We start from the raw sequence: 26854 nt of genomic DNA, 5'->3' as shown, positions 1-26854 counted from the left end.
TATCTGTCATGGGTCATGTGTCATTATGCCTGTTCCCAAATTAACTGTCAGGACATCCAGGGAAGGCAGCTCTGTTAGTTTCATGAGAGGGGTTTTAGATAAGCCTAGAAGGGTAAAAAGCACACTTGGTTGTTATGACAAGCTGAATAGTTTGCACTTTATCTTGTTGCAATATACAGTTATGGATGTTTTCAGAGAAAAACTTGATTAAAAATTAATATGGTTGTTTTACATAAGAAAGGGGGATCAGCTCGAGTCAAGGAGCTATATTAATGAATCGAGATATTAAGGCTTTATGAGTAGAAGCCCATTAAAATTATTTCAGCAGTTTTTCTCATCATATTTTAAAACTCCAGTATGACTCACAACTTAAGGGGTTTTGAATTGGAACCTCTTCACTTTATGACTTTTCTTACTATAAATAAAACATCATCCCAGCCATCAGTAACCACCAATTCTCCTATTTATGATTGCAAATTACCTCCAATCAAAGGGACCCCAAATACCCACCTGATCTGCGCATCTAAGTGCTAATGCAAAGTGAAGGACGGGGCCACTCCAGCTCACTGTGTAGCTACACTTAGAGTGAAGACCATTGAAGGTTATGAAAATTTCTCTTTCCCAGAACTTGCCTTTCCAGTGTGTCTGGGGTCTTCATGCCCACTTTGTTGGAAATTAAACATTTTGAAGAGTAGACTTTAATTTTGAATGGAACTCACAGTTCCTATGAGCAGCAAGAAAACATGCTGCTCTGGGGAGCTTTACCTATAACAGATGTATCTATATTCTGAGATTCTCAGAGCTCTTATACTAATGAGCCTTAGCTAAAATGGTCATTTATGATATACTGTAAAAAATTTTGGCTTTACCCAATTAATAATTGTTTAAAACTAAAATGTTGGAAGGAGTTGACACATTTATTTTCCATTTCTTCACATTTCTATCAGCAAAAAAAGCAAAGAGTAAATGCTTCTTGTTCCTTTCTTGTTTTCTTTTGGGATCTTGTGTGAAAGGTTCCTCTTGTTCACATCTATTTCCTTTTAAAATCATGTACTCACCACCACTTAGAAAGGCCAGCACTCTATTCTGCATCTAGTCTTTCTTTGTTTTCTTTTTTTTTTCCCCCATTTATTTATTTTATTGCATTTTAGGTTTTGGGGTACATGTGAAGAACATGCAAAATTGTTGCATAGGAACACACGTGGCAGTGTGATTTGCTGCCTTCTTCCCCATCACCTACATCTTGTTTTCTTTTTTGTTTTTGAGACAGAGTCTCTGTTGCACAGGCTGGAGTGCAGTGGCACGATCTCAGCTAACTGCAACTTCTGCCTCCCAGGTTCAAGTGATTCTCCTGCCTCAGCCTCCAGAGTAGCTGGGATTATAGGTGCATGCCACCACGCCTAGCTAATTTATATGTATTTTTTATTGCACTTTAGCTCCTGGGGTACATGTGCAGATCATGTAAGACTGTTGAATCGGTAAATACATGGGAATGCGGTTTGCTGCCTCCATCCCCTGTCACCTATATCTGGCACTTCTCCCCATGTTATCCCTCCCCAACCTCCCTATCCCCTGCTGTCCCTCCCATAATGTCCTGCATTATGTGTGTGATGCTCCCCTCCCTGTGTCCATTTGTCCTCATTGTTCAACACCCACCTATGAGTGAGAATATGCGGTGTTTGATTTTCTGTTCTTGTGTCAGTTTGCTGAGAATGATGATTTCCAGATTCATCCATGTCCCTACAAAGGACACGAACTCATCCTGTTTTATGGCTGTATGGTATTCCACGGTATATATGTGCCACATTTTCCTTGTCCAGTCCATCATCGATGGGCATTTTGGTTGGCCCCAGGCTTTTGCTCTTGTAAACAGGGCCGCAATGAACATACGTGTGCATGTGACTTTATAATAGAATGATTTATAATCCTTTGGATATATATCCAGTAATGGGATTGCTGAGTCAAATGGAATTTCTATTTCTAGGTCCTTGAGGAATTGCCACACTGCCTTCCACAATGGTTGAACTAATTTACACTCCTACCAACAGTATAAAAGTGTTCCACCACATCCTCTCCAGCATCTATTGTCTCCAGATTTTTTAATGATCGCCATTCTAACTGGCATGAGATGGCATCTCAATGTGGTTTTGATTTGCATTTCTCTAATAATCAGTGATGACGAGCATTTTTTCATGTTTGTTGGCCTCATATATGTCTTCTTTTAAAAAGTGTCTGTTCATATCCATCGCCTACTTTTGAATGGGGTTGTTTTTTTCTTGTATATCTTTTTTAGTTCTTTGTAGATTCTGGATATTTATTAGCCCTTTGTCAAATGGGTAGATTGCAAAAATTTTTTCCCATTTTATTGGTTGCTGGATGCCCCGCTAATTTTTGTATTTGTTTTAGTAGAGACAGGGTCTCACCATGTTGGTCAGGTTGGTCCCTAACTCCTGACATCATGATCCACATGCCTGGGCCTCCCAAAGTGGGCAAGGAGTACTGGGATTATAGGCATGAGTCACCATGCCTGGCCTGTATCTAATCTTTCTTTCTGCTCCAGCTTAACTGTCTGAGATAGAAGATCTAGTGATGGAGAGAGAGGGAGTAGAATGATTCAGGCCATAATAGTATCTCTAATCCAGCTTTGATTTGATAGCTCTGCATTTGGGAGTTATTTAATTTGTTTGCATTACCATGAATAAAACGGATACTTTGGCCTCTACCTGGCCATCAGTTGTTTTGTGTACATGCTGTTGGTTAAACCTAGAGGAGAGGAGACGAGGCTTCCAGGACATAAGCACCTAACACATATGCTTTTGTTTTATTTATTTAGGTTATTAATTTTTGTATTTTATGTTTTAAATAGGTTTCCAAAAATAAAATTCTAATTTCTACATCTGCACTTATTATAGGAAATAAAGGTATAACTTCAAATAACATGATTTGTGATACCTTCCAACAACAAAGTAGGCTGTCAGCTGGGATTTCCAACCCTCTTTTTAATCTAGATTTTATAACCCTAAAATTTACTACAAAAATAAAATTGTTTATCCAAAATAAGCTTTGACTTCTACATCAGCCATCTCAAATATACTATTTTAGGGAGCAAAGGGATAAAGGGAAAGCAGAAGACAAACGAGACCAGAAGAAAAGATCAGACTAACTCTCCTAAAATTCTGAGACTCACAGAAGGATACAAAATCAACTAACACATCTGTGTCTGCAGGCTGTAAGCCATCTCTCAGGCATCAGTTTTCCTTAAAAGTATGGTATGCCACAGCAAAAGAAACTACTAATGGTTTCAACAGATAACCTAGAGAAGAGTAGAAAATATTTGCAAAGTATGCATCTGAAAAAAGTCTAATATCCAGCATCTATAAGGAACTTAAACAACTTTGCAAGAAAAAAGCCACCCCATTAAAAAGTAGGCAAAGGACATGAACAGAAACATTTCAAAAGAATACATACATGCAGCCAACAAGCATATGAAAAAAGCTCAACATTAATGATCGTTAGAGAAGTGCAAATCAAAACCACAGTGAGATACCATCTCACACCAGTCAAAATGGCTATTTTTAAAAAGTCAAAAAAAAAAAAAGCAGATGCTGGTAAGGTTGTAGAGAAAAAGGAATGCTTATACACTGTTGGTAGGAGTATAAATTAATTCAATTATTGTGGAAAGAAGTGTGGCAATTCCTCAAAGACCTAAAAACAGACCTAACATTTGACCCAGCAATCCCATTACTGGGAATACACCCAAAGGAAAACAAATTGTTCTGTCTTAAAGACACATGTATTCATATGTTCATGCAGCCAACAAGCATATGAAAAAAAGACACGTAAAGGCAAATGCATGCATATATTCATTGCAGTGCTATTCACAATAGCAAAGACATGGAATCAACCTAAATGCTCACCACTGGAGACTGGATAAGGAAAATGTGGTACATATACACTATGGAATACTATGCAGCCATAAAAATGAATAAGATCACATCCTTTGCAGATACATGGATGGAGCTGGAGGCCATGATCCTTAGCAAACTTATGCAGAAACAGAAAACCAAATACCACGTGTTGTCACTTATAAATGGGAGCTAAATGACGAGAACACATGGCACAAGAGGGGAACAATAGACACTGGGGCCTACATGAGGGTGAATGGTGGGAGGAGGAGAGAATTTAAAAAATCACAATTGGGCACCAGGTTTAGTATGTGGGTGACAAAATAATCTGTACAACAAACCTCTATGACATGAGTTTACCTATATAACAAACCTGCACATGTACCCGTAAGCCTAAAATAAAAGTTAACAAAAATAAATGAAAGTTGATGTCCCTTGGCACAACCTGACGATGCTAATTCAAATTGGAAGAGATAGCAGAGTCACCTTTTGTTTATGGGATCAAGATGTTGTTTCTCTGATTAAGACTTGCTAATCTTTTAATCCAATGCTAAATTTTTAAAAAAGTTATGGCATTCCAGAGCCACACTTTCCTTGGGAAATCAACTGATTATTAAAAACACAGAAAAAGTCTCTCTTTAAAGACTCTGGCCTTCTCAGCAATCAGTGATATGTGGGTTTCCCAGATAAAGTGAACTTCAGAACTTTGCATCCTATTTGACATCTGTAGCAGTGCCTGTAGGGTACATTTGTTTTCAATAAGGATGCAACTGGCTGGGCGTGGTGGCTCACACTTGTAATCCCAGCAATTTGGGATGCTGAGTATGGTGGATCACCTGAGGTAGGGAGTTTGAGACTAGCCTGGCCAACATGGTGAAACCCTGTCTCTACTAAAAACACAAAAATTAGCTGGGCATGGTGGCATGTGCCTGTAATCCCAGTTACACAGGAGGCTGAGGCAGGAGAATTGCTTGAGCCTGGGAGGTGGTGGTTGCAGTGAGCAGAGATTGTGCCGCTCTAATCCAGCCTGGGTGATAGAGGGAGACTCTGACTCAAAAAATTTCATGAAGACTAGGATACTTGCCCCTACTCAAGGCTCTCATCAAATTAAATGCATTAAATGAGTATGAAATAGATTCTTTTATATTTCTACAAAAAAAAAAAAAAAAATAAATAAATAAATAAAAAAAAGATGCAACTAACATTGATGTCACCTTCATTTTTAAACTTGAATGACATGTATAACTCTTCCTTAATGCAGTTCTTTTTGTTTATCCACGTGGTTTCAATGACTGAAAAGATGTAACATTTTCTTTACTGGAGGAAGCTTGTGGTCCCATAATGCTGTGACTATCAGGGAATTCCATTTTCAAAAAGAAAAATGCTAAACCCACCAGGCAATGAAAGGAAATTGTGCTTCAGTGGGGTAGCCCCCAGGGATCTATCATTAGTGAGGCAAGATGGCATGACAGATACAGGGAAAATGGAGAAGTACCAGTAAGTGGCATCAGAGACAAGAGGGGCAGTCCCAGAAATACCGCAAGTGGAAGCAGGGGTAGTTGGGTACTTCAGCCCAGTGGCTATTAGATAAACATCTACACAAGGTGTAGAGCAGCATGATTTAGTGAACATTTGGAGAAATCACAAAAGATTTACGTCAATGAAAATTCTGCACTATCTTTTCCGTTCTGAGACACTTTTCCATTAGTTCCATTTTTTCCTTGCCATAGCCTTGTAGAGGTGCAGCCTATTTTGTCTGTTCCTTTGTTTAGTTGCCATCATTGTTTGAAAATCTTACTAAATTCTCAGAATTGTGAAGATGCAAATAAGATTGTACAACATACAAATAAGATCAAGATTCTCACCTGTTTTAAAGTCTCTTTGATTTCCCATCAAACCTATAATCAAAACCTGAGTCCTACAAAGCCCTGGATGATCAGGTCCTGGATTCCTTGTACTTTCTCACCAATCTGTATTCACCCATTTCCTCATTTTCTCAGCTGGAGTGGCCATTTGGTTGGTTCCTACACCTGCCCAGAACACTCTAGTTCAGTTTCTGCATTTGCCTTTCCCTCAGCCTGGTCTGCCCCTGCTGCAGATATTTGCAAAGCTCCTGCCTTATTTTATGCAGATATCTGCTCTAATATTGCATCCTAAAGAGAATTTCTCTGATACTTCTACATAAAATCACATTCGCATCTCAGGATCACTGTCTAGGCTCTTACCCTACCTTATTTTTCTTCATAGCATGTATCACTTCCAAACGTTATATTATGTATGTAATTATTATCTGCCCCTCTGGCATCTACGTCATTAAGGGTGGACACTGTGGCCTGGAACATAGTAGTAGGGATTCATGAAAAGTGTACTGAGTACTGAATAAAGGAACGAATAGTTGTTATCACAAGTTGATTGTTTCTGACATTCCTGTAGATGGTACCAGAGTCTCCAACAGCTTTCTTAGTTTTCCTTTTTTCTCTGAGGGTGGAATTCATTGAATTGAGCTTGGTCCTCAATCATTTGCTTGTTTCTGGACTTAGTAACTTTCCTTTCTATGAAGAAGTCACTTACCTGTTGGAACTATAGGGAAGAAATTAAGAGGGCAATCAGCCACAATTAATTCATGTTTCATATGCTCTCAAATCTGAGTGACTCAATGTTGCTTAGCTTCCCATTTTGCAAGTGATTCAAAAGACTTCCATCAAAATATCTCTTTTGCTGAGGAAAGTGGACTTCTACATTTATGTCTACTGTACTATGAAGTGGGGGCATAGGTCAAATCATTAGATAGGAATGGAGAGTTTCTTGCTATTTTGTGTTTTACCTTTAAAAATCTATGTGATTTAAAAAATTATCTGCTATGATATCTTTTTATTTCAGTTAAAAAAATCTTTCTTCAATCGTCTAGCAAAATTGCTGATTCAGGAGGCTGTACCACATTAACTCCTGACTTGCAGAGTCCCTGGCAAACCGCCTGTGCTCCTGTTATAACCATTTCCTCTAAGAGTATTTTTACATAGAGGATAATGAGCAAGAAGACAGGAGCCCTGTGTTCTTGTCCTAGCCTTAGCATTTGTTTACTGCCAGATCCTTGGCATGTTAAACTCTCAGACCTCCAACATTCCAATGTGTATCTTCCCTCTCAAGATTAAAAAATTAATTTTAAATCTCCAGTAGGTAATTGATCAACCTGTGAAGGAAAAACCTGCTGGTACTCGACACACTTTATTAAACACTGTAAAAGAGCATTGCTCATGAGTATGTTTGGGTAAACTTTATAAAAGCACAGTTCTCAAATTTTTTGTTGGCACATGTCAAAATTATGCTTAAGTACTTAATGAGGACGTTAACAGGAAGACAAAACAGCTGATTTGAAAAGCACTTGAGGAATGAAGATTTGTCAGTAACAAAAGAAATACTAAATTATGTATAAGACTAATGAGTAGGGCTAATTTCTTTCATAGCAGAAATTTATTATTTTCTCTCTGTTCTTTTGTCAGCTGTGGGTTGCTAATCAAATATCCTTTGGCAAAAAGCTGCATTTTCCTTGCCACCGAGGCAGAAGAATCTAAGTAGATAGCATTTTCCCTACCAGGATATTAAAAAATCAAGCAACCATTACCTTGCCTTTTTCTGTGTTTTGAAGTAAATCATTCTTTCATGTATCTAAAAGAAGCAAATAGAAGGAAGCTGCACATTGATTACACTTGCCTGAAGATTCCTTAAAACTTTCTTTTAGACACACTGAGAGTTTAGGAAGCTTTCAATTCTGATTGCGGATCTCAGTAAGGATTCTAAAAATCTTGCATTCTAGCTGATAAATTCTAAGGTGAAATTCAGTTTTTAAATTTGTTGTTGTGTGTACATGTCGGGAAGCTTCTGAAAATGTGAAGGTGAACTCACTGCTATGTCCACAGTCGGCAGAGGAGGCAAAGGGCTTGATGGTTGCTGTTGTTATTTTTTTAAACTGTTCATTATCAAAATAATAAAATTTCACCAAAAAAATTTGAAAGAAAAAAACTGTCGAAATTAAAAATTAGAGTAATACCCTTATTCTTCAATTTCATTCCCCACTGGTATCCTCTGTAAATATTTTTGTGTATATCCCACCATGTCTTACACATACACACATGCACATATTAACAAAGATGAGATCACACTATACAAGATTCTACAACTTATTTTCTCACTAATAGTGTCTCCTTGACACCTACCCATATCAGTTGATATAGATCTTTCCTGTTCAATGCTGCATGATATTCTATTGTATAAACATGTCATAATTTAAATAGTCTCCTATTGATGGGCACAGAGGTGATTTCCAGCTTCACTGAGAGGCAGCTATCATAGTTGTTGAGAGCACAGGCCTTAGCATCAGATTGCATGGGTTCATGAGCCCAGTTCCTCCACTTACTTACTTGGATAAATTACTTACTCTCCCTTTCTCCAGTTATTTCAGCTGTAAAATGGAGAAAAACAATTAGCGCTTATGCTAGAAGATTATCATGAAGAGCTAATAGAAAATGCTTTATAATAATGCCTATTTCATTAAGTACTGCATAATAATTTTATATGATGTTTTTATCACTATATGCAATACTACAATCCACTGATTTTATATGTATCTAAACTTCAACTTTTGAATAGGTATGATTTGTTTGAGGACACAGAACAAATTCTTAACCTGAAGTGCAAAGCCCTCCACAAGCTGGCCTCTGCCTATTTCTCCTCTGCCTTCCCAAACTCCAGCCATACTGATTCTGCCTACACTTCTCAGAATGTACAATACTGTGTACTTTTCTGGAACTTGCACACACATTTCCCTGTTTTTGAATTCTGTTACATCCTTGTCCATCTTTTGAAGCCTCTGCATCTTTCAAAGCCAAGATCTTGGATCCCTATGTCTTTGAAATCTCCTTTGAACCAAGGATTTATGATTATCCTTACCCATTAGGATACTTTTCATACTGCAGCTATTTGCTTACAAAAGTGCCAAACACACAAGACCACAATAAATATGTGGAAAAGGGCTCTCACTTGGTCATTTCTATAGGGCCCTAACTGAATATAATGCCCAATACATTATGTGAATGCTTTCTTGATTAATAAAACAACAATCTAAAACTGAAGCTCTGCTCATATTTTATCACAAGGCTGTTTCCTTAGGCGTGAAGGTGTGGTTGGGCTGGGAAAATGCATAGCCTCCAGGGATATGCTGAAATCTTTCAGTCACATGGGACCCATAAAGCACTCTAACATGAGTCATGTTTTATGAGTGTTGAATAAACACTGAACTATGAATAGGTAGATCCAGGTTCCAGTTATCGTTCTACCACTTGGTGGTTATGTGATCTTGAGCTGGACACTAGTATTCATAAACTAAAAAATGAAGGAGTGGCAAAAAAGGGCATCTAATAGCAAAGAATAAATTTAATGTCTAAAAGAAGATCTGACATACTCAAGTTCATTATAACTTATTCCCTTATATAAACAGGTGTTTCTAGTTCAGAAGTGACACAATGAGCAATAATCTCTAGTGTCAAAACTCATTACATGACTATCAAGTTTGAAGCTTCTTTTGAAAAAAATGAATGTGTCAACATATTTCTCATGTGTGAAAGGGTATTCCCTGGGCCCTTAAGTAGCATGATTTCAACTGCTTTCTATTTTACCAACATTTTGGGTTAATTCGGGTCTAAATGATTACTGTTTACAAACTCAGCTGTATGTGTGTACAGATTTCTGTTGGTTGTAGGATTAAGACATCTTGATATTTATAAACATTTTAGAATTCAAGATGCCAAGTAGTTTTGTCCTAACTTAATAAAACAAATCTAATTGTCAAGAAAAGCCTTATGTTTCTTTACTCTAGGTCATGATTATGGATGGAGAAACCCCAAACGGAAAGATGATTTAGTGAATTTAAAAATTTTATTTTGTCAACTAATTTAATATGGTTTTACTGTTTTGATTGAGCAGAAATTGGAGAATTAAATCCTTTTACAATAAATTTTCACCATGCCTTAGAATACTATATTGAGGAGGCACCCCTTCTTGGGTTGAGGATGTATCACTCATACAGTGCCTGAGAAATTTGTTGAATATCTGCTACATGCAGAGCTAAATGTTTTACAATTATCATTTTACTATCAGTGAATACTTAAGTCAGTGTTATATGAACATATTAAAATTATTGGGACTTTATGGATAAGGGCAATGAAACCCAGAATAATTAGTAAAAGTTAATATTTTAGCCCAGCTTTTAGATGCAAAGGTTGTGCTCTCTGTGAAACACCACACCGCCATCACTAAATGAAATGTAGCTAAAAAGGCAGCATTTGGGCTGTGTTTCTGGAAGGGACTGAAGTGAAGGCACCAGGGAAGTCAAAGTACATGTGAACTGTGCCCTAGTGCAGTGCTTTTCAAATATTAACATGCAGACAGATCACTTGAATATGTTGTTGAGTTGCAGAGTATGATTTAATAGGTTTGGGCAAAGGCCTGAGATCTTGCTATGCTGACAACTCCCCTGTGATGCAAACATTGCTGACTCTCAGACTATGCTTTTGAGTAGTCAGGCACTATTTCAGTACCATGGACAGTGGAACAGGTGGGCCACCACTACCATCTTCTCATTTCAGTCCAATCTCTATTATCTTCTACGGGTAGGCTCTTGCAACAAACACAGTCAAAATCTTTAAAAAGTAATTTTTGGATTTCTATAAGCTACTTGGTGATTATTGCCTTCAATTATTGCACAAATCTGTTCAGAGGAAAAGCTGGGCTTTGGAAGGGAGAGTGTGGCTTCTTTTGCATTTCTAAATGGTATGCTGCCAGTGCCCCTAAGGCAAAAAGAATCTAATCGGGTTTATTATCTAACAAGGAGGTATCTAATTATCTAATATAGATGATTCTGTATCTAACACAGAATTTATAAATATTTAAGTAGTCGTATCAGCCTCAACATTATAAAACATCAATTTGAGAGGGGTTAGCACTGTTACTTGCACATTTAATGAACAGAAATTACCAATATCTTTCTACTGTGAAATCCACTGAACTATTAGTCAATTGTACATAATGAGAAAGAAAAAAACGAAAAGTATGATAAAGTGCTATTCAAAATCACACTGAAATAAAAATGACCTTAAAATTGTACTTTTAAACATACTTCTCCCCCCATTTCCTTATTTCAGGAATAAAGTCAGAAAGTTCATTTTCTTTATTGACTTTACCCTCTACTTTGAAAAAGTGACTATGGCTGCCAGCAGAAATACTTCAGGGGTTTTAAGACTATCAATTTCACAACAAGAACAAAGCCATTCAGATAAAAATCTAGCAAACAATTCCATTTTTTCCCATTGAAGACATTTTTATTTTCTGTTTGAGGACCCCTTCTCAGTTCTAAAAATGCTATCGGCTAAATTTATGGCAAGAGAATTGAGACTAATCCCACACAAACTTTCTAATAGCCCTTCCCTTAGACTTGCTACATGGCCTCTTATGAATACTGATTCTTTTTCATTTCAATGTATGTTTCTAAAATTTATTCATTAAAAATTAATTGACATCCATTAGACTTTCATAATAGTATATCAAGCGTGAAAATGTTGATCTTCATATTTTGACATTTTTTTTCAAGTTGATTCTTGATTCCAGATGAGGAGGCTTTTTTTTTTTGGATGATGTTAATTGCATTTTAAAAAGTTTGATGTGAATGTATATATGTTCAATTACCTATATGTTGAGGACTCGTAAGAACATTATACACGTCATTTCATTCAATTTTCACAACACTTTGAAATAGACACTCTGTTCCTACTTAGAGATGGGAGAAATGAAGTACAAAGTCCCTCTGTTAGTAGGTGGTTGAGCTTGGATTACAGGAAACTTGGATTACTCTTCTTCCTACTATGCACTCTTATAAGATGAGCTTGTTCTAGTGGAAATTTACACACCTCATATGGACATAGCAAAAAATATCATGTGTGAAGTGCAGCGCTGCTTGATGGTGTGAAGTAGAAAATAGATGACTTCTATCCATTATTTCAAAAGCAGATGTGCAGCTAAATTCAAAATCCATTACTGGCACAGTATATTCACTTTCAGATGGGAAGATATTGGCCATTAGTAAAGATAAATAATTTACCTGAGATTCCCTTGAGTACTCAATGTCAGGGAAAATTTATAACTAATATGTTGAGAGTTGCTCAGACTACCGAATTGCAGATAATCCTCTATTTACAGGCCATTTTACCCATCTTCTCTGAGACTAACAGTGATTATTTTTAAAAGAAATCTAAATAATTCCCTTTTTGGTGACCTTACTTAGTCTTTCTTCTTTCTTGGTAAATCACTAAAATCTGAGTTCATAGTTCATAAATGAGGAATCATCAATATCTGTGGCCTTAAGAATGTGCTTATTCCTTTTTTTCATGGCTCTTATCAGTCTCTTTTTGAGGAAGGCTCATTCAATGCTTAAAATGGCTAGATGACCATTTTAAACTTTTCGCCATGGGTCTTAGAGAGGATGTCATCGCAAATGATCTATGGACTATGATCCCATTTTTATTACTCATTCCTTAGCTGGCAAGGGGAACCAGAAGGTGTCCCTCTCAGGAGCTTTATGGACAATGTGGCTTCAGGGTATTTCTTTATAAAATACAGAGGCAACTAGGAGGAAGGTCCAATGGAAGCACACTCCTTTGATAGGGTGCTTGACAAATGTGTTTAAGAAAACCTAAGAGAATTGAGCAGGTGGCTGTGGGCTAGAATACTAGATGCAGGTGGGGTAAAAATAAAACTACAGATGGTTTATAAAGGTGACTCATCCTTCCCCCACCCAACTCCTTTACTTTATTTCTCTTTCTTTTTATAAAACATTTTGATTGTGAAATCTCCACTAAAAGTGCACAATCTCTATATTCTTCTAGTCAAGGCAAGAAGGTTTATACCGTAGGAAACCCGTTCCTACAGTTTCTTCTCATTGCCATAACAGATTTTAAAGATTTTTTTTCTAATGTGGAAATTTTTGCAGGGATCTCCTCCATCCCCCACACATACATTTTATATCTCGCAGAAGCAAACTTTTCCTGAAAATGAGATAAACAGATCACATACTGAAATACACAAATACACTGCATCAGAATATCATACTTGCCTTCTAAGTCCACCAGAATATCATACTTGCCTTCTAAGTCCATCACTTAAAACACATCCAGGGACACAAGCATAGCGCGCCCCCTGTGCATACCACTGGCCTGCTCTGCACAGGTCGAGGAGGTGGTTGAAATATCAGGTAATCAGTTTTACATGAAAATGTACATACAGAATTGGTCTGCATATATAGTCATCACTGTCTTTGCCGAATTAGAGATGACATACTTTATGAACAGGACACAGTCTCCACTCACCGGATATTTGGGGTCAAGGAACTTGAACCTTTCATTGGCTTTCATGTTTGCAGTTGAACAACCGCACTGCTCATCGAAGCCCCCTGCGCGTCAGATCCCTCTGTCTCCCATAACCCTCGCCCATGGTTCTCGCCCCCCACACCCCGCAAGCCGCTGTCCCGAGCCCCTTGCCGGCCGGCGGGACTAGCGGACGGGGCGGGCCTTGGCCGGGTGTTCTCGGGCCAGGTCTGGTTTTGCTCGCGCAGCGCCAGCGCAGCCCGCCAGGGGGACCCCGACCCTCCGGGCGGCCTCTGACGAGAAAGCGTCCGAGGGGCGTGGAGCCGGGGTCCTGCGGCGCCTGCTCCGGGAACACCCCGAGTCGGCCGGAGCTCCCCCGCCGCTCCGGAGAACTGGGGGAGCCGAGTGCCTGGCTCCTGAACCCGTGGTTCCGCGGTAGCGAGCGGCGGGCCCTGCGGGTGGGTGTGTCCGCTTCCGCACGCCGGCCTTCCCGCTGGGGAAGAGCGCCTGGAAGCGGGACTTTGTTCCTAAAGATGGGTTTTTTCTGCTGGTGATTCGGGCTCTCCAAGTGCAACTTTGTCGCCGGGGCGCGGATCGGCAGGCCTGGGGTCCCGCAGAGGGAGGAGCGGATCCTGCCGCGTCCTCCAGGAGGAGGGTCGGCGGGACCGGGGGTTCCCACAGATTTGGGGCGGCGGCGAGCTGGGTTCCGTCCGGGATCGCTGGCGCGCAGCGACGCCCCTGGAAGCCCGCCCCGGCCCCCGCCCCCAACCCGCCTTTTCGGGGCTTCAAGGCGTGAGGTTTACGGCTGGGATCCATCTGGAGCGGAGCAGAAAACTTTTCCCCTCCCAGTTCCCGGTTCCTTTTGTCTTTCTTGGCCGCGGCGGCGACGCCGCCAGAGCCGCGACTCCCTGGCCCCTGCCCGGCTCGCGGCGCCCAGTGCCCTCGAAGGCAGGCGTGTCGGGACTCTGCGCCCCGGTGGCGGCGGCCCGCGTCGAGCACCGACAGCGGCGCGTCCCCTGCCCGGAGGCCACCGGTGTCCCCTCCCCCGGCGCGGGCATAGGGGCACCCCCACCCTCCGCCAGCTCGCGCCCCTCGCCGCCCGCCCCCTCGCCTGACTCATCCGCCCGCGGTGGCCGCACAAGCCCTGGGATGGGGAGGGAGACCGCGGCTGCCCGCGGCGGCTGAGATTCCCGCTGACGCCCCCGACCCCACCGCCTTCTTCGTCCGCCTCCAGAGGCGCCCGACGTCCCGACAGCTCCTGGAGCGAGACCAGGACTGAGAACCTGGAGAGGCTACCCGACCCCCAGGGCCCTGTGCTCAGGACAGGTGAGGGGAAGGAAAGGGTGCTGCCGGGCGTGGGGAGGTGGGTGGTCGGCCACCGCAGCCGAAACCGGGCACTCCCCTCCGAGGCAGCCTCCAGAGTTAGGTAAACGCTGTCTCTACTGAAGTTTGGGAAATCAACCAAGTCCTCCATTGGGTCCGGATTCCCCAGTGTCCAGAGCGCCAGAGAAGCCGTGCGGGGCAGCCTCGGAGAACCCGGAGTCCTGGAGCGCCCAGCCGGGCTTCTCCAAGCAACACCCTCCTTTGTCTCGGTTCCTGAGAGTCAGCATTCTCTGTAATGTCCACAGCGTTAATTTATGATTGAGCAAAGTATGGTCAGGGTTTCCTAAAGCAGTATCTGGACGGGGTAGAATCTACACAGGCAAAATGGAGAGGCAAAGCAATTATTTGCAAAATTCAGCACTACTCTTCTCCCTGTATAGTCTTGTCCGTAAGAGAAAGGACTGGGGCTTTCAAGATTTGCTTCGTTAATCATTCTTTTGCGCTAAATTGTTCAAGCCAACACATCACATTGTGTAGGCGCAAGCTCTCTGTGCTTACCTCTGTTTGATTTAGAGAAATGTGTGCGTGTGTTTGTGTGTGTGTTTTTAATAACAATTCATTGTTCAATACCAGGCATTGGTAATGTCAGAGAGAAAGACAGATGCAGCACATACATGTAATTGACTAATTGGAATCAGCCCCGTCCAATTAAAAGCTAATTATGTTGTATTTAAGAACTACTTAGTTTTAAAACTAAATATGTTGTCTGGTGTATTTAAAAACTGAATATGTGGGACTAACGTGTCTCTTGCCTTGTCTCTTCTGAATACCTTCAGAAGTAGTTATGGACAACTGCGTAGAAAACATTTCAAGAGTCGATAATTATTCTTTGTGAGAAAGAATGTTGAACTCTCGGTTTTGCCTTCAAACCAAGTTCAAAGGGACACTTCCTGTAGAGCTTGCGAAAGCTAGTTATTTTATCTTTTCTTGAGTTATGGAAACACTTATCAAAAGACCTTCAGTTTGATATTTGGCTATTGATACTAGAAAATATTATCATTTTGTGAAAAGTAGACTAAATTTTGAAACTTTTAAAATCTTTATTTTCCCACTACTGTTTGCCTACACAGAAGCAGGTGATTGCAGTTTATTCTTTTTAAACACCTCAAGTGAAGAACATAAGTCCTTCTAAACAAAATGATGCTTCCATTAAGTGGAAACTATAGTTAAATGCTTTGACAATTTAACATTATGATTTTTTTACTTTAAAAATACACATTGAGGTGTTTAGAATGATTTTTTAAACTAAGTCCTACTAGACAGCTCATAATTATGAGATAATTTAGCTACAATTTGTAACCCTAGTTATAATTAGCTTTGTGGAAAGCCTTGGGTAAAGAGAGTAATTTCCAGGCAGTTAGCACAGAAAGGCTTCACCTGTTGCTTTTGAGACAGGTTTAGGTAAATGGGTATAGTGTCTAAAGACACCCATAATCAGAAGGGATTCTTCAGGAAAGATCACTGTAAAGAGAGATGGCTGCACTTGTTATTTTAACTTAGAGGAATTTTTAGTGAAGCTTTTGAATACTTTAAGAGTTGGATTGCTATATTTGGACTTGTGTAGTTTCAGAATTTTGACAATAGCTCATTGGACAGAAAAGGATAACTACTGACATATAGAGGGAGTGGATCTGAACTGATTGGTTAAATTCTCTACTTCTCATGACTCTTAGCATAAAGGAAAGAATTTCATATTTAGCTTAGGAAGATAGATAAGAACAAAGATAAAAGCAAGTGTCGCCTTTTACATTTCTTAAGCAAAATTAGTAGAGGATAAAAAATAAGTCCTTGTAGTCATATACATTACTTATCAAATAGAGGGTAGAATTTAAAAGAGGAGGCAGTTTAAAAATAAATTTTGTATAGTGTTATTCTCCCTAAACAGAACATCATGGGGAGTCTTTGTCGAGCAAAACACATTTGGAAAAATAACTTGTTTAGGGACAGAAAACCAAAACTGCAATGAGATGGACCTCATTTTATTAAAGAATATATATATGATTTACAGTTTTATCAAGCACATCCACTTGTTCCTGGACTTACACTATATTTAACTGATATGTGCTCAAAAACTCAGAAAACATCAATGAGTGCTTGTGGTGTCATCCTAGCTACCCCTCCAGGACTCTGCTATGGGCTTATAGGCTGATGGAGAGAGGGAACTGATAAATGTATCACGGATCACCTGGAAGCTGAGGTGGTCTGAGAGCATCAGGGACCAGTGCAGACTGGGGAGCAGCATAGTGGGTTGTCAAGGGCCCCATATGGGGAGTTGTCATCTTGACTGAGTCACTGATTAGGTGGCTGTGGGTAAGTTCTTGTGCCTTTCTGGTCCTTGGTGCCTTCTTCTGCAGATTGAGAGCTTCGGACTGGTGAGCTTTATGTTCTCCTTTTAAATGCTGCAAGGCAAATTCCGGCAGAATTAAAGAAAGAGAAATCATGTGTGTGGGAAGGTGGTTTGTAGGGTTTTGGTTGGCGGAAGACAGGCTGGAGGTCTTGCTGGTTGTATTGAAATGGAAATGGCAAAGAGAAGTAAAAAATGTCTGGCCTGGGACATCTGGCCTAACATTGATTATCTGAATTGAACATACATAATAAAATAATAAAAATACCAACTTTCACTTAGTACTGGGTGGTTTTCCACGAATTTTCACAAATAATGGCAATTGATTTTCCTAAGAACCCTCAGAAGTAATTAGAGTGGAAAGGTGATGAAGCCGGGACTAATGCTGCGAAGCACAACTGCACCAGTGTGCTCCACTGCCTTTCTGCAGGATTTGTAGAGATAGGAGAAGCTAAAGCTCACTTTGGAAACTCTGAGTACAAACAGGGGAGAGATAGAAGGTTGGCGTCAGATGACAGGTGAGGTTGAATTTCTAAGTAAGAATTTAGGTTACATTCTGGAACACAGAAGTCTCCAATTATGAGCTCAAGACTTCCTGAAATGCCTTGAATTCCGATTATTGATGTTTAATCTGATTGCTCCTGTTCTGTCCTCCTCCTCACCTCAGGTCCCCCTCCCCTCCACTCCCCCACCCCCCGCCACTTCCCCAGCAGGAATTCTGGGGGTTGACTATCACAGAGTAATTGGTATGACTCTTCTAAGAGCTTTTCATGATGCTGGGAAAAGGAAACATATGCATTTCATATTGAGGGTTCTGGGGCCAGTGTATCATTAATTAATAGGTTGTGTTCTGTAAGATGTGCTTTGGAAACTTTGTCACCAGAGTTGAAATTACACAGAAGGCATAGAAATCTAGCAAGGTGTAGGATGAGCATCTGTACATTCCTTCCTGTAGAGCCCTAATCTCTCTGCCCTGAACATGAAGTGCACCAATGGGGGACAAGTCCCTTCTTACCACCCAATTCTGTGTTCACCACCCCGCTCTGTGTTCATGTAGAAGGGAGTTATTCAGGATTCATTTACTTGCACGTGTGAATATTTAACTAGGTAAAGCAAAAAAGGACTTATTGGCTCATGTGACCAGAAAATCCAAAGATGGTCTTTGCTTCAATCATGGCTGGAACAGAGACGTACACAACTTTGCTGGGGTTCTTTCTCTCCCCCTTTCTAGGCCCTGCTTCTCTCTGGGTCAGCTGTATTCTAAGGCACTCTTTCTGTGCATGGAGAAAGATGAATGTGGGTAGTTCTAAACCTACATTCCTGGGCTTTTCATCTATGAGAGAGAGAGAGGTCATTTTTCTTCCAGGTCCCATTTATATAAATCTCCTTGAAGGGCTTTGATTGGCCCTGCTCCGTGGTAATTGAATCGGTGTCTGTATCTAGCAGAGAGTGCTACTCTGATTGTATTGGACTGGATTGTGTGCCCAACTCTGTGGATATGTGGTTCTGGTGCTGGAATGAGGAGGAGGAGGAGGCTGGTAGGGCACCATGATAGGCATTTCTGTCAAGATTTCATAGAGGTGTGGTTCTTCTAAGAAAATAATGTTGTCAATCAAAAACAATATGTCTATTATTGGGAATAATTCCTTCTGTTTTTGGGACAGCCCTCTGCACAATGCTGTGGAGTTTGCACATGGTAGCAGCTCATATGCCCAAGGCAATGCATATCCCATAAGTGGGACCTTCCTTCCAAGCAAGGTATAGCCCAGTGATGAAATAATGCCCTCACATTTAAACTTTATTAAAAGGAGGATTGTTTCCAGAATGCTATTGAATGGGAAGCCACCATTTATTTATATCTATGCACTTCTAGCAAACATCCCTGTTCCTTATTTCTAGCCCAGAGATTTTGTTTTCAAAAGCCCTGCCCATCTGGTGATGATGAGATTGGAGATCCCCTATTTTGGCCATTGCAGAGCCAGTGGAAGTTTGAACAGGGAGCTGAAGTGATGAACACATAACTATTGTTTATGTAAATTCATTGGATTGTTGGAAATGGGCAGAGGGGAGTGGTGGGTACAGATTAGGATTGCCACTTAGAAGGAATAAGATGATTGGTTTCCAATTAGAATATTGGCAGCAAGAATTTGTGAGCAATATTATGAAGTTCTTGTGAGGTCATATGTCAGGATGAAGGAGCATCTGTGTTGACAGAAGCATTTTTGGAATGAAATAAACCAGGAGGGACTAGACTACTAAGACAGCCTGGGCCAGTAGGTGAAATGGCTGTGCATGGCAGATAGGTCAATAGCAAATGGATTGTGTAGACAGGAGGCCCGTGGTCACCATGAGTCCTAGGGGCATGTATAGAACTGACATTTGTTGAGGATCTCCTTAGTATGGTAGGTTCATGTTGCGTACTTTAAAGTTATTATATTAATGTTATGTAAATCTCACAGTAGCCCTCCAATGAGAGAAAACAAAGTCAGGAAGGTAAATAACTTGCTGAAGGTTATGAGGTCATTACATGGTACAGCAGGAATTCAAACCCTGTGCAGTTGGACAACAAAGCCTTGCTTTAACCACTTTGCAATATTTCCTCTCAAGCCCAAGGTCAAATCCACTGTATCAGGCTAATCCGAAGGACCAGCTAAAAGTTGGCCCTTCTGATAGGAAATGAGATTGCCAGAAGTCCAGGTCGAATAGAAGACATAGAACAGAGGTTATTAGGGTGGAAGTACGTAGCATCCACGCATGCTCAGAGCCAACCTGGACAAGAATGCCAAGGTAAGACATTCTCGGAAAGGAAAGAATATCGCATGCATCCATTCTGGGTTTGGGGTTTGGGGTAGAGCAAGGAAAGGGGAAGGAAGAATTATCAGGAAGTCGAACAGATGGATGGATCAATAGAACAACTGAGGTTTGATTGTTGATCTGAGAAAGGAACTCTACCATCTTCTGTGGCTTTAAGTATCCCTCCTGGTGTAAGTCAATAAGAATATGGAATGGGCAGCTCCTCAGAGGGAGACAGGATTCTATTAGTTGTCAGGCACTATCAGGGAAAGGAGCTAACATTTGTAGGGTCATGTGCCTTAGATATGTAAGTTCACTAAATTTTCATTATAGTCCCAGAAGGGTAAATATTATGTCTTCCCATCCCCACCACTTTTCTTGAGCCAGGAAATGAAGTCTCAGAAGGTTAAGTGACTTGCCTGAGCTCCTGGAGCTAGACTGGAAAGTGAAAGAGCTAGCATGGAACTCAGATCTGTTGGAATCCAGACCTCTTCCTAGATCTTCAGGGAGTCATCCTGGTGCTGGCAGGGCAAGGTCAATATCAAGTCTGAGACGGAAATGGGGAAATCAGCAGGGGCATGTGTTGTGAAGGAAGACAGTAAGCTAACTTTTAGACATCTGAGCGTGAGATAAGAGCAGACGGTCTGAAGAGAATTGTCCAGCAGGATTATATCCGGCTTTGGCAGAAAACTTAATAATCTAGTAGGTTTTTTCCCCTCAGTACAGGATCTCTATCATTATGCAGGGTAGATACGTCAGCAAGTCAGATGTTTGGAAGGCTTAATTTAAGTCACCGATTTCAGTTAAAGAGAAGGGACCTCTGCCAGCTGCCATGGCCTGAATTTACCTTTATTCATGCGGATTCTCTACCCTGAAATGTGAAAAATAAGAAGTAGATCCGTATAGAGAGGGAGAGAGAACACTTGCTAGCACATGCTGAATGTAGTAGGTTCCTGAAACACACTCTAGTTATGAAGGTGTATACTTGAAGATACTCTAAATAAAATGAGTTACTAATAGAATGTGAGTGACATCGTATCATTCCCCAACAAATGCAAGGTCAAATTTGTATCTGCTTAGGTGTGTGACTGGATGTGTGTATAATTGACTGTGTATATACGTACGACAAGAAGGGGAATGAGAAGGTATATAAAAATAGGCTTATTTATGAGAACCTTGTAGCCTCTTCAGAGAGGTAAAACCACCATGTGGAAAACGTTTAAAACAACTCAATAGAATAATATGTAAACAAATGGTTGCAATGCTTTGAAATAAAGCTGGGAGAGAGATGCAGAGTATTAGAGGCTCATGATACAAAAGCAATGCAGAATAGGAGTAGGCTCTTTCTTGTGAATAGTGAGCTAATCACAGAGGTGCTGATAGATTAGCAGCTGCTGGGGAGAAAAGAAAATATTTTCCTTTTGAGAATCAACATATTTGGGCTTAAATGCAGGGTGAATCCAAAGAATCTCAGCACCGTCTCTAAGCTGAGGTTGGCATTGGGGAGACACAAATTTTGTTTCCCTTGGTAAGGGAAGTCCACTCGGCTTAGTGAACATACCTGTGCAAGTATTTGTAATAAAATGGAGTAAGCATTTCCGAAGAGATGTTATATTTTCTAATCATAAAGGCAATACATACTCCCCGTAAAAACCTTGGAAAATACATTAAGTATAAAAAGTCAGGGAGAAAATTTGCCTGTAATCCTATGACCCAAAGGCACTCATAACATTTTGGCAATTTCTTTCTCCTTATTTTTAATGATTTTTTTCCATATTGCTTAATAGCATATTACAACCTACTCTGTTTGCTTAATCTTATGTCCTAAATATTTTCCAACTTCTAGGCAAACTTTATTAATGTCAGTATAATATTGGATTATGTGGACATAGCATAATTCATTAACTATTCCCTTAAAATTGGACCTTTAGGCCATTTCCAAATATTTGGCATTATAAATGGCACTTTGATGAATCTTTATTCAAATTTCAGATTCTCTTTTTTGTGCATAAGGGTTATAAATCTATTTATATTCCATTTTATGTATGTTTATCAGATTTCTTCTTTAAGAAAGATTCATGGAAGGATAATTCTTGGGTCAAAGGTTATAAACATTTTCAGGCTCTTGATACTTAATGCCAAACTGATTTTCAAATAAATGAAATTATGACTGACAGTGCATGGAACTACCGTCCACATGCTCTCACTAGGTGGTTGTTTTTGTTTTTAAATTTAAAACTACCGTTTTGAAAAAAGGAATAGTTTATACTAACTGCTGACTTTGTTCCTTTGTTACCAAAATCTCCCTTTTAGAATGTAGACTGTGTAAGATATTGTGATTCATTTCACTTTAAAAAATTTACTTACAAGTGTTTCTGAATATGCAGATAGGGGCCCATGACAGAGGGAAAAGTAGCTAGTGAATGATTTTTTGAAAGCCAGTGTACACATCCTGTGGGGGCGCTCTTCAGACCCTAGTGTGGAAAGCCTATGAGAGAAGGTGATTGATGCAGGATGAGAGCCCCTTTTGGCAGAGCTAAACCCCTGACAGCCCCGCCTCTCTACCCTTGGATAGTAGGTTCTAGTAGACATGGAGTTTTCTAACTGCAGTCTCCACTGGGTCTGTCACCCAAGTGAGAGGAGGCCTGTATCTGTTTTGTCCATGGCTGTATCCTCAGCAAATGACCTTAGACCAAGTTGTACTGGGATGTAGAATCTGAAAATGCCTGAGTTTTTGTTTTTGAAAATGCCTGGGTTTTTTTTTTTTTTTTTTTTTTTTNTTTCAGAGGGAGTCTTGCTCTTTCACCAGTCAGGCTGGAGTGCAGTGGCATGATCTCAGCTCACTGTAATCTCCGCCTCCCAGGTTCAAGCAATTCTCCTCCCTCAGTCTCTTGAGTAGCTGGGATTACAGGGGGTGCACCACCACGCCCGGCTAATTTTGTTGTTTTGTTGTTATTTTTAGTAGAGATGGAGTTTTACCATGTTGGCCAGGCTGGTCTCAAACTCCTGACCTCAGGTGATCCACACGCCTCAGCCTCCCAAAGTGCTGGGATTACATTCGTGAGCTACCACACCTGGCCATGAAAATGCTTGAGATTTTTCCCCTAGAAAACTTCTGTGTTAGTCAGAAACAAAGAAAGATCCTGAATTTTGAAACTTCTGGTTTTACTCTGTTTTCCAAAGAAAATTCAACCACATCACAGTACTTAGTTTTTATGGTAATTAACTTTGATTTATTCCAGAAGGAGAAATTTGGATATTACACATACCTTTGCTGGGTATTTTATTGTCTAAAAAACACTTATTGAGAGTAAAGGGAACTATTAAACTTACTGTAGCAGTCAATTTGAGGTGGTTTTTGAGTGCCAAATTCAGTTTTTCCACAACTATTATATTTCTACAAAAATAATTTACGACTAAAATAAAAAATATTTTGGTTTTCTTCTAAAAGTTGAAGGATAGTATTATTATATTGTAATAACTATTCTCCTTTTTGGACCTCAGTCAATAATTTTGAGCAAAATTATTTTCATTCATTTGTCCAACAAATGATTAGGTAGATTCAGCAGGTGCTGTTAAATTATATTTATGACCCATTTTGTCAAATGTGAGACAGATTTTTTTATACAACAATAATGCAGAACCCTGTATAGGAATTCATGCCCTATACAGTTGTTTGCTTACTTACGAAACACCTAAAAGCTCTCATAACATGCGTTAAAAAGTAAGCCTGGCTCAGGAGGATGTTTATTAATTAATAAGGGATTCATTAAATATTTGTGCTGGCAGCTGGGGATCCAGTAAGGACCAAAACGAAGAGTTATGGAGGAGCTTATATTGTAAATGGAGGAGACAAACAGGAAACATATAAATGAGCAAGGCAATTTTAGGCAGTCAAATGTGCCGTAAGGGAAGTCAAGAAATCTGATGTCGTAGAGAGGGCATGGGCTCATTTAGGTCAGACCGTCAAAGAGGACCTCTCTGCATTTGACGCATTTGAGCTACAGCCTGCAAGATAATAAGGAGCCAGCTTCACATGCCTGGGGAAGGGGGCACTAGAGTAGGTTTTATACTCAGTGCACTGGAAAGCCATTAGAAGGTTACTCTTTTGGAGCATGATGTTTGAGGTCATTTATTAAAAATGAGTGTTGAGATGAAGAATGCAAAGTAGTCCTTCAGCGTAATGGTGATATTGGTATTGGGAGCAAAAACAGTGCTCACATTAGAGGCTACATGTAGTTATGCTCAAGAGATGTCATATATCACTATACGTATGTCCACCTACGAAGGGGCTTTAATATAAATATAACATGAATATATTTAATAAATATATAAATGTAACTAAATATAAATAGCAATTTCAATAGAATGTAGAGAGCTTAGTAAGTCCACCACAGAGTTTTTGTTAGGTAAAGCTTGTATTCTTCAACTGAGACTGGCATTATGACTTGTACATTATATGCATTTGGTAAATGTTGCTGAATTAACCATATGAAACATTCTACCTTTAAGAAAAAAAATTACCCTAGGATATAAAATCACATTAAATTAATTATTTTCACATTTAATTATTATTACATTAAATAATTATCATATTCAATTAATTATTTATTTTTTGAGACAGGTTCTTGCTCTATCGCCCAGGCTGGAGTAGTGATGTGATTTTTGGCTCACTGCAACCTTCCCCTCCCTGGTTCAAGTGATTCTTGTGCTGGGACTCCACAAGTAGCCTCCCAAGTAGCTGGGACTACAGGCATGCATCACCATGCCCAGCTAATTTTTGTGTTTTTAGTAGAGATGGAGTTTCACCACGTTGGCCAGGATGGTCTTGAACTCCTGACCTCAAGCAATCCACCTGTCCTTGGCCTCACAAAGTGCTGGGCTTACAAGTGTGAGCCGCTGCACCCAGCAAAATCACACAAAACGGTATTTTTATGAAAAGACTAAGCCATTTTTTGAAAAAAAAAAAGAGATAATGTATTGCTGATACTGTAAATGTTAATAGTAATTTTAAATTGTATTCAAAATGTTAAAAATTGAAACATTGAAAAATAAAAAAATACACAAGTTTAATCATCTTCCTCACATACATTTCTTTTCCTTCCTGGTTAAGTAGAAATCTCTGGGAAGTCCACATTTTAGGTAAAGATTTTATTAATATCACTTGGTCTTATCACACTTTACTTGACATGTGGAAATTCCTTATTTCGTGAGTCTCCCAATTCTCTAGCTAACCTCTATTCAGAAATTTCTGTGCATAATTGAATATCAGATGATAACATGTAATTAATGAGTCTTGTTAATGAATATTTAGCTCAATATCTTCTGGGAGATCTATTCAAATATACTTACTAAGTCATCAGACATTTATGGAGAGCATATTAAGTGCTGGCCATTGTGTTCTATGCTAAGAGCATCACAAGCTTTTCTCAAGAAACTCACAGGCTAGAGAGCCATCAGGTAATACTCTAAGTACTTAGAGCAAGGGAAAGAGTTTTGCAATAAGATGATATATGGGACTCCCTGAGTCTAAGTTGGGGTGGCAGTAATGAGGAGTGAAACTGAATTAATTCAGGAATTCCTTAAATCTGGTATTCCGTTAAGTGATTTCAAACGACAGATTACAAAAAAGAAGTCAAAGATAAAAAGGCAGCACATGGGCCAGGCGTGGTGGCTCACACCTGTAATCCCAGCACTTCGGGAGGCTGTGGGGAGTGGATCACCTGAGGTCAAGAGTTCTAGACCAGCCTGACCAACATGGAGAAACCCTGTCTCTACTAAAAATACAAAATTAGCTGGATGTGGTGGCAGGTGCCTGTAATCCCAGCTGCTTGGGAGGCTGAGGCAGGAGAATCACTTGAACCTGGGAGGCGGAGGTCGTGGTGAGTCCAGATTGCACCATTGCACTCCAGCCTGGGCAACAAGAGTGACACTCCATCTCAAAAAGCAAAAAAGAAAAAAGAAATAATACAAGCAGCACATGCCATCCATCTCCAGGTAACAAGGCCACCCACATCCCAATTCTCATTTCTAGAGCTACTGCCCTAGGGATTCCCCGTTCTCCCGCCCCAACTGCCAGAATCTCATCTGTTTATTTGGCAGAAGACCCATCTGGCTGCAGGCCTCTGGGACTCATCCCTACCTACAGTCCCATGAGCCCAGCCTCCCTTCTTCATCCTTCTGCATGTGGGGCTGCATATTGACTCTTTTGTCTCGGGTGCAGTGACCTAAGCTGCTCCTCCAAGTCCTCCTGCAGTTTTGGATTGGAAAGAGGCCTCCATCCTGCTGCTTTCATTTCCAGTAGAGCCTTACTCATTTATTCCTTTATTTATTCATTCAATAAATATTTTCTGAGTACTTACCATGTACTATTTTAGGCACTGGAAATGTAATAGGAAACAAAACAAATATCCTGTCTTTATGAGCCTTATACTTCAGCTGTTGAAGACAGGGAGTACACGTATAATTTATTGTGACAAATAATAAGAAAAATAAAGCAGAGCCCAGGGACTAAGAGCAATTAGGATGGGGGTAGAGTGGCATGGCCAAGGAAGGCCTTTCTGATAAGGTCTGACATTTGAGCAGAGACCTGAATGATGTGAGGGAAGAAATCTTTAGAATACCTCTGGAAGGAGTGTGCCACAGGAGGAATAGAAAGTGCAAAGGCTATGAGGAGTTGGTGTATTGGGTGGGAATTGGCTTGGAATGTGTGAGTAGCATTAGTAGCCTCACTGTGTGAGGCTCACAGAGGGTCTTGGGGTCACAAGGAAACTTGAGACTTTACTCTGAGTTGTATGGGAAGTATCTGCTAGGAGGCTACCTTTATCAATGCCATTTTCATGTGACCACATGATTTCTAAGAATATTGAATTAGAGTTCAGGCCCATCAGTAGGGGTTTTGGTGGGCCCAACTCTCACTTTTATTGTTAGTCTCAGAAGGAAATATACAGTGAGTAAAATCCCAGGTGTCTGCTCTGCATTGGCTATGGGCCCTGTCTGATGAGGCCCGAACTCAAGTT

This window comes from Cebus imitator, unplaced genomic scaffold (genome assembly GCF_001604975.1).
Source record: "Cebus imitator isolate Cc_AM_T3 unplaced genomic scaffold, Cebus_imitator-1.0 Scaffold81, whole genome shotgun sequence".
Classification (NCBI taxonomy): domain Eukaryota; kingdom Metazoa; phylum Chordata; class Mammalia; order Primates; family Cebidae; genus Cebus; species Cebus imitator.
Note: the sequence above shows the minus strand (reverse complement) of the source record.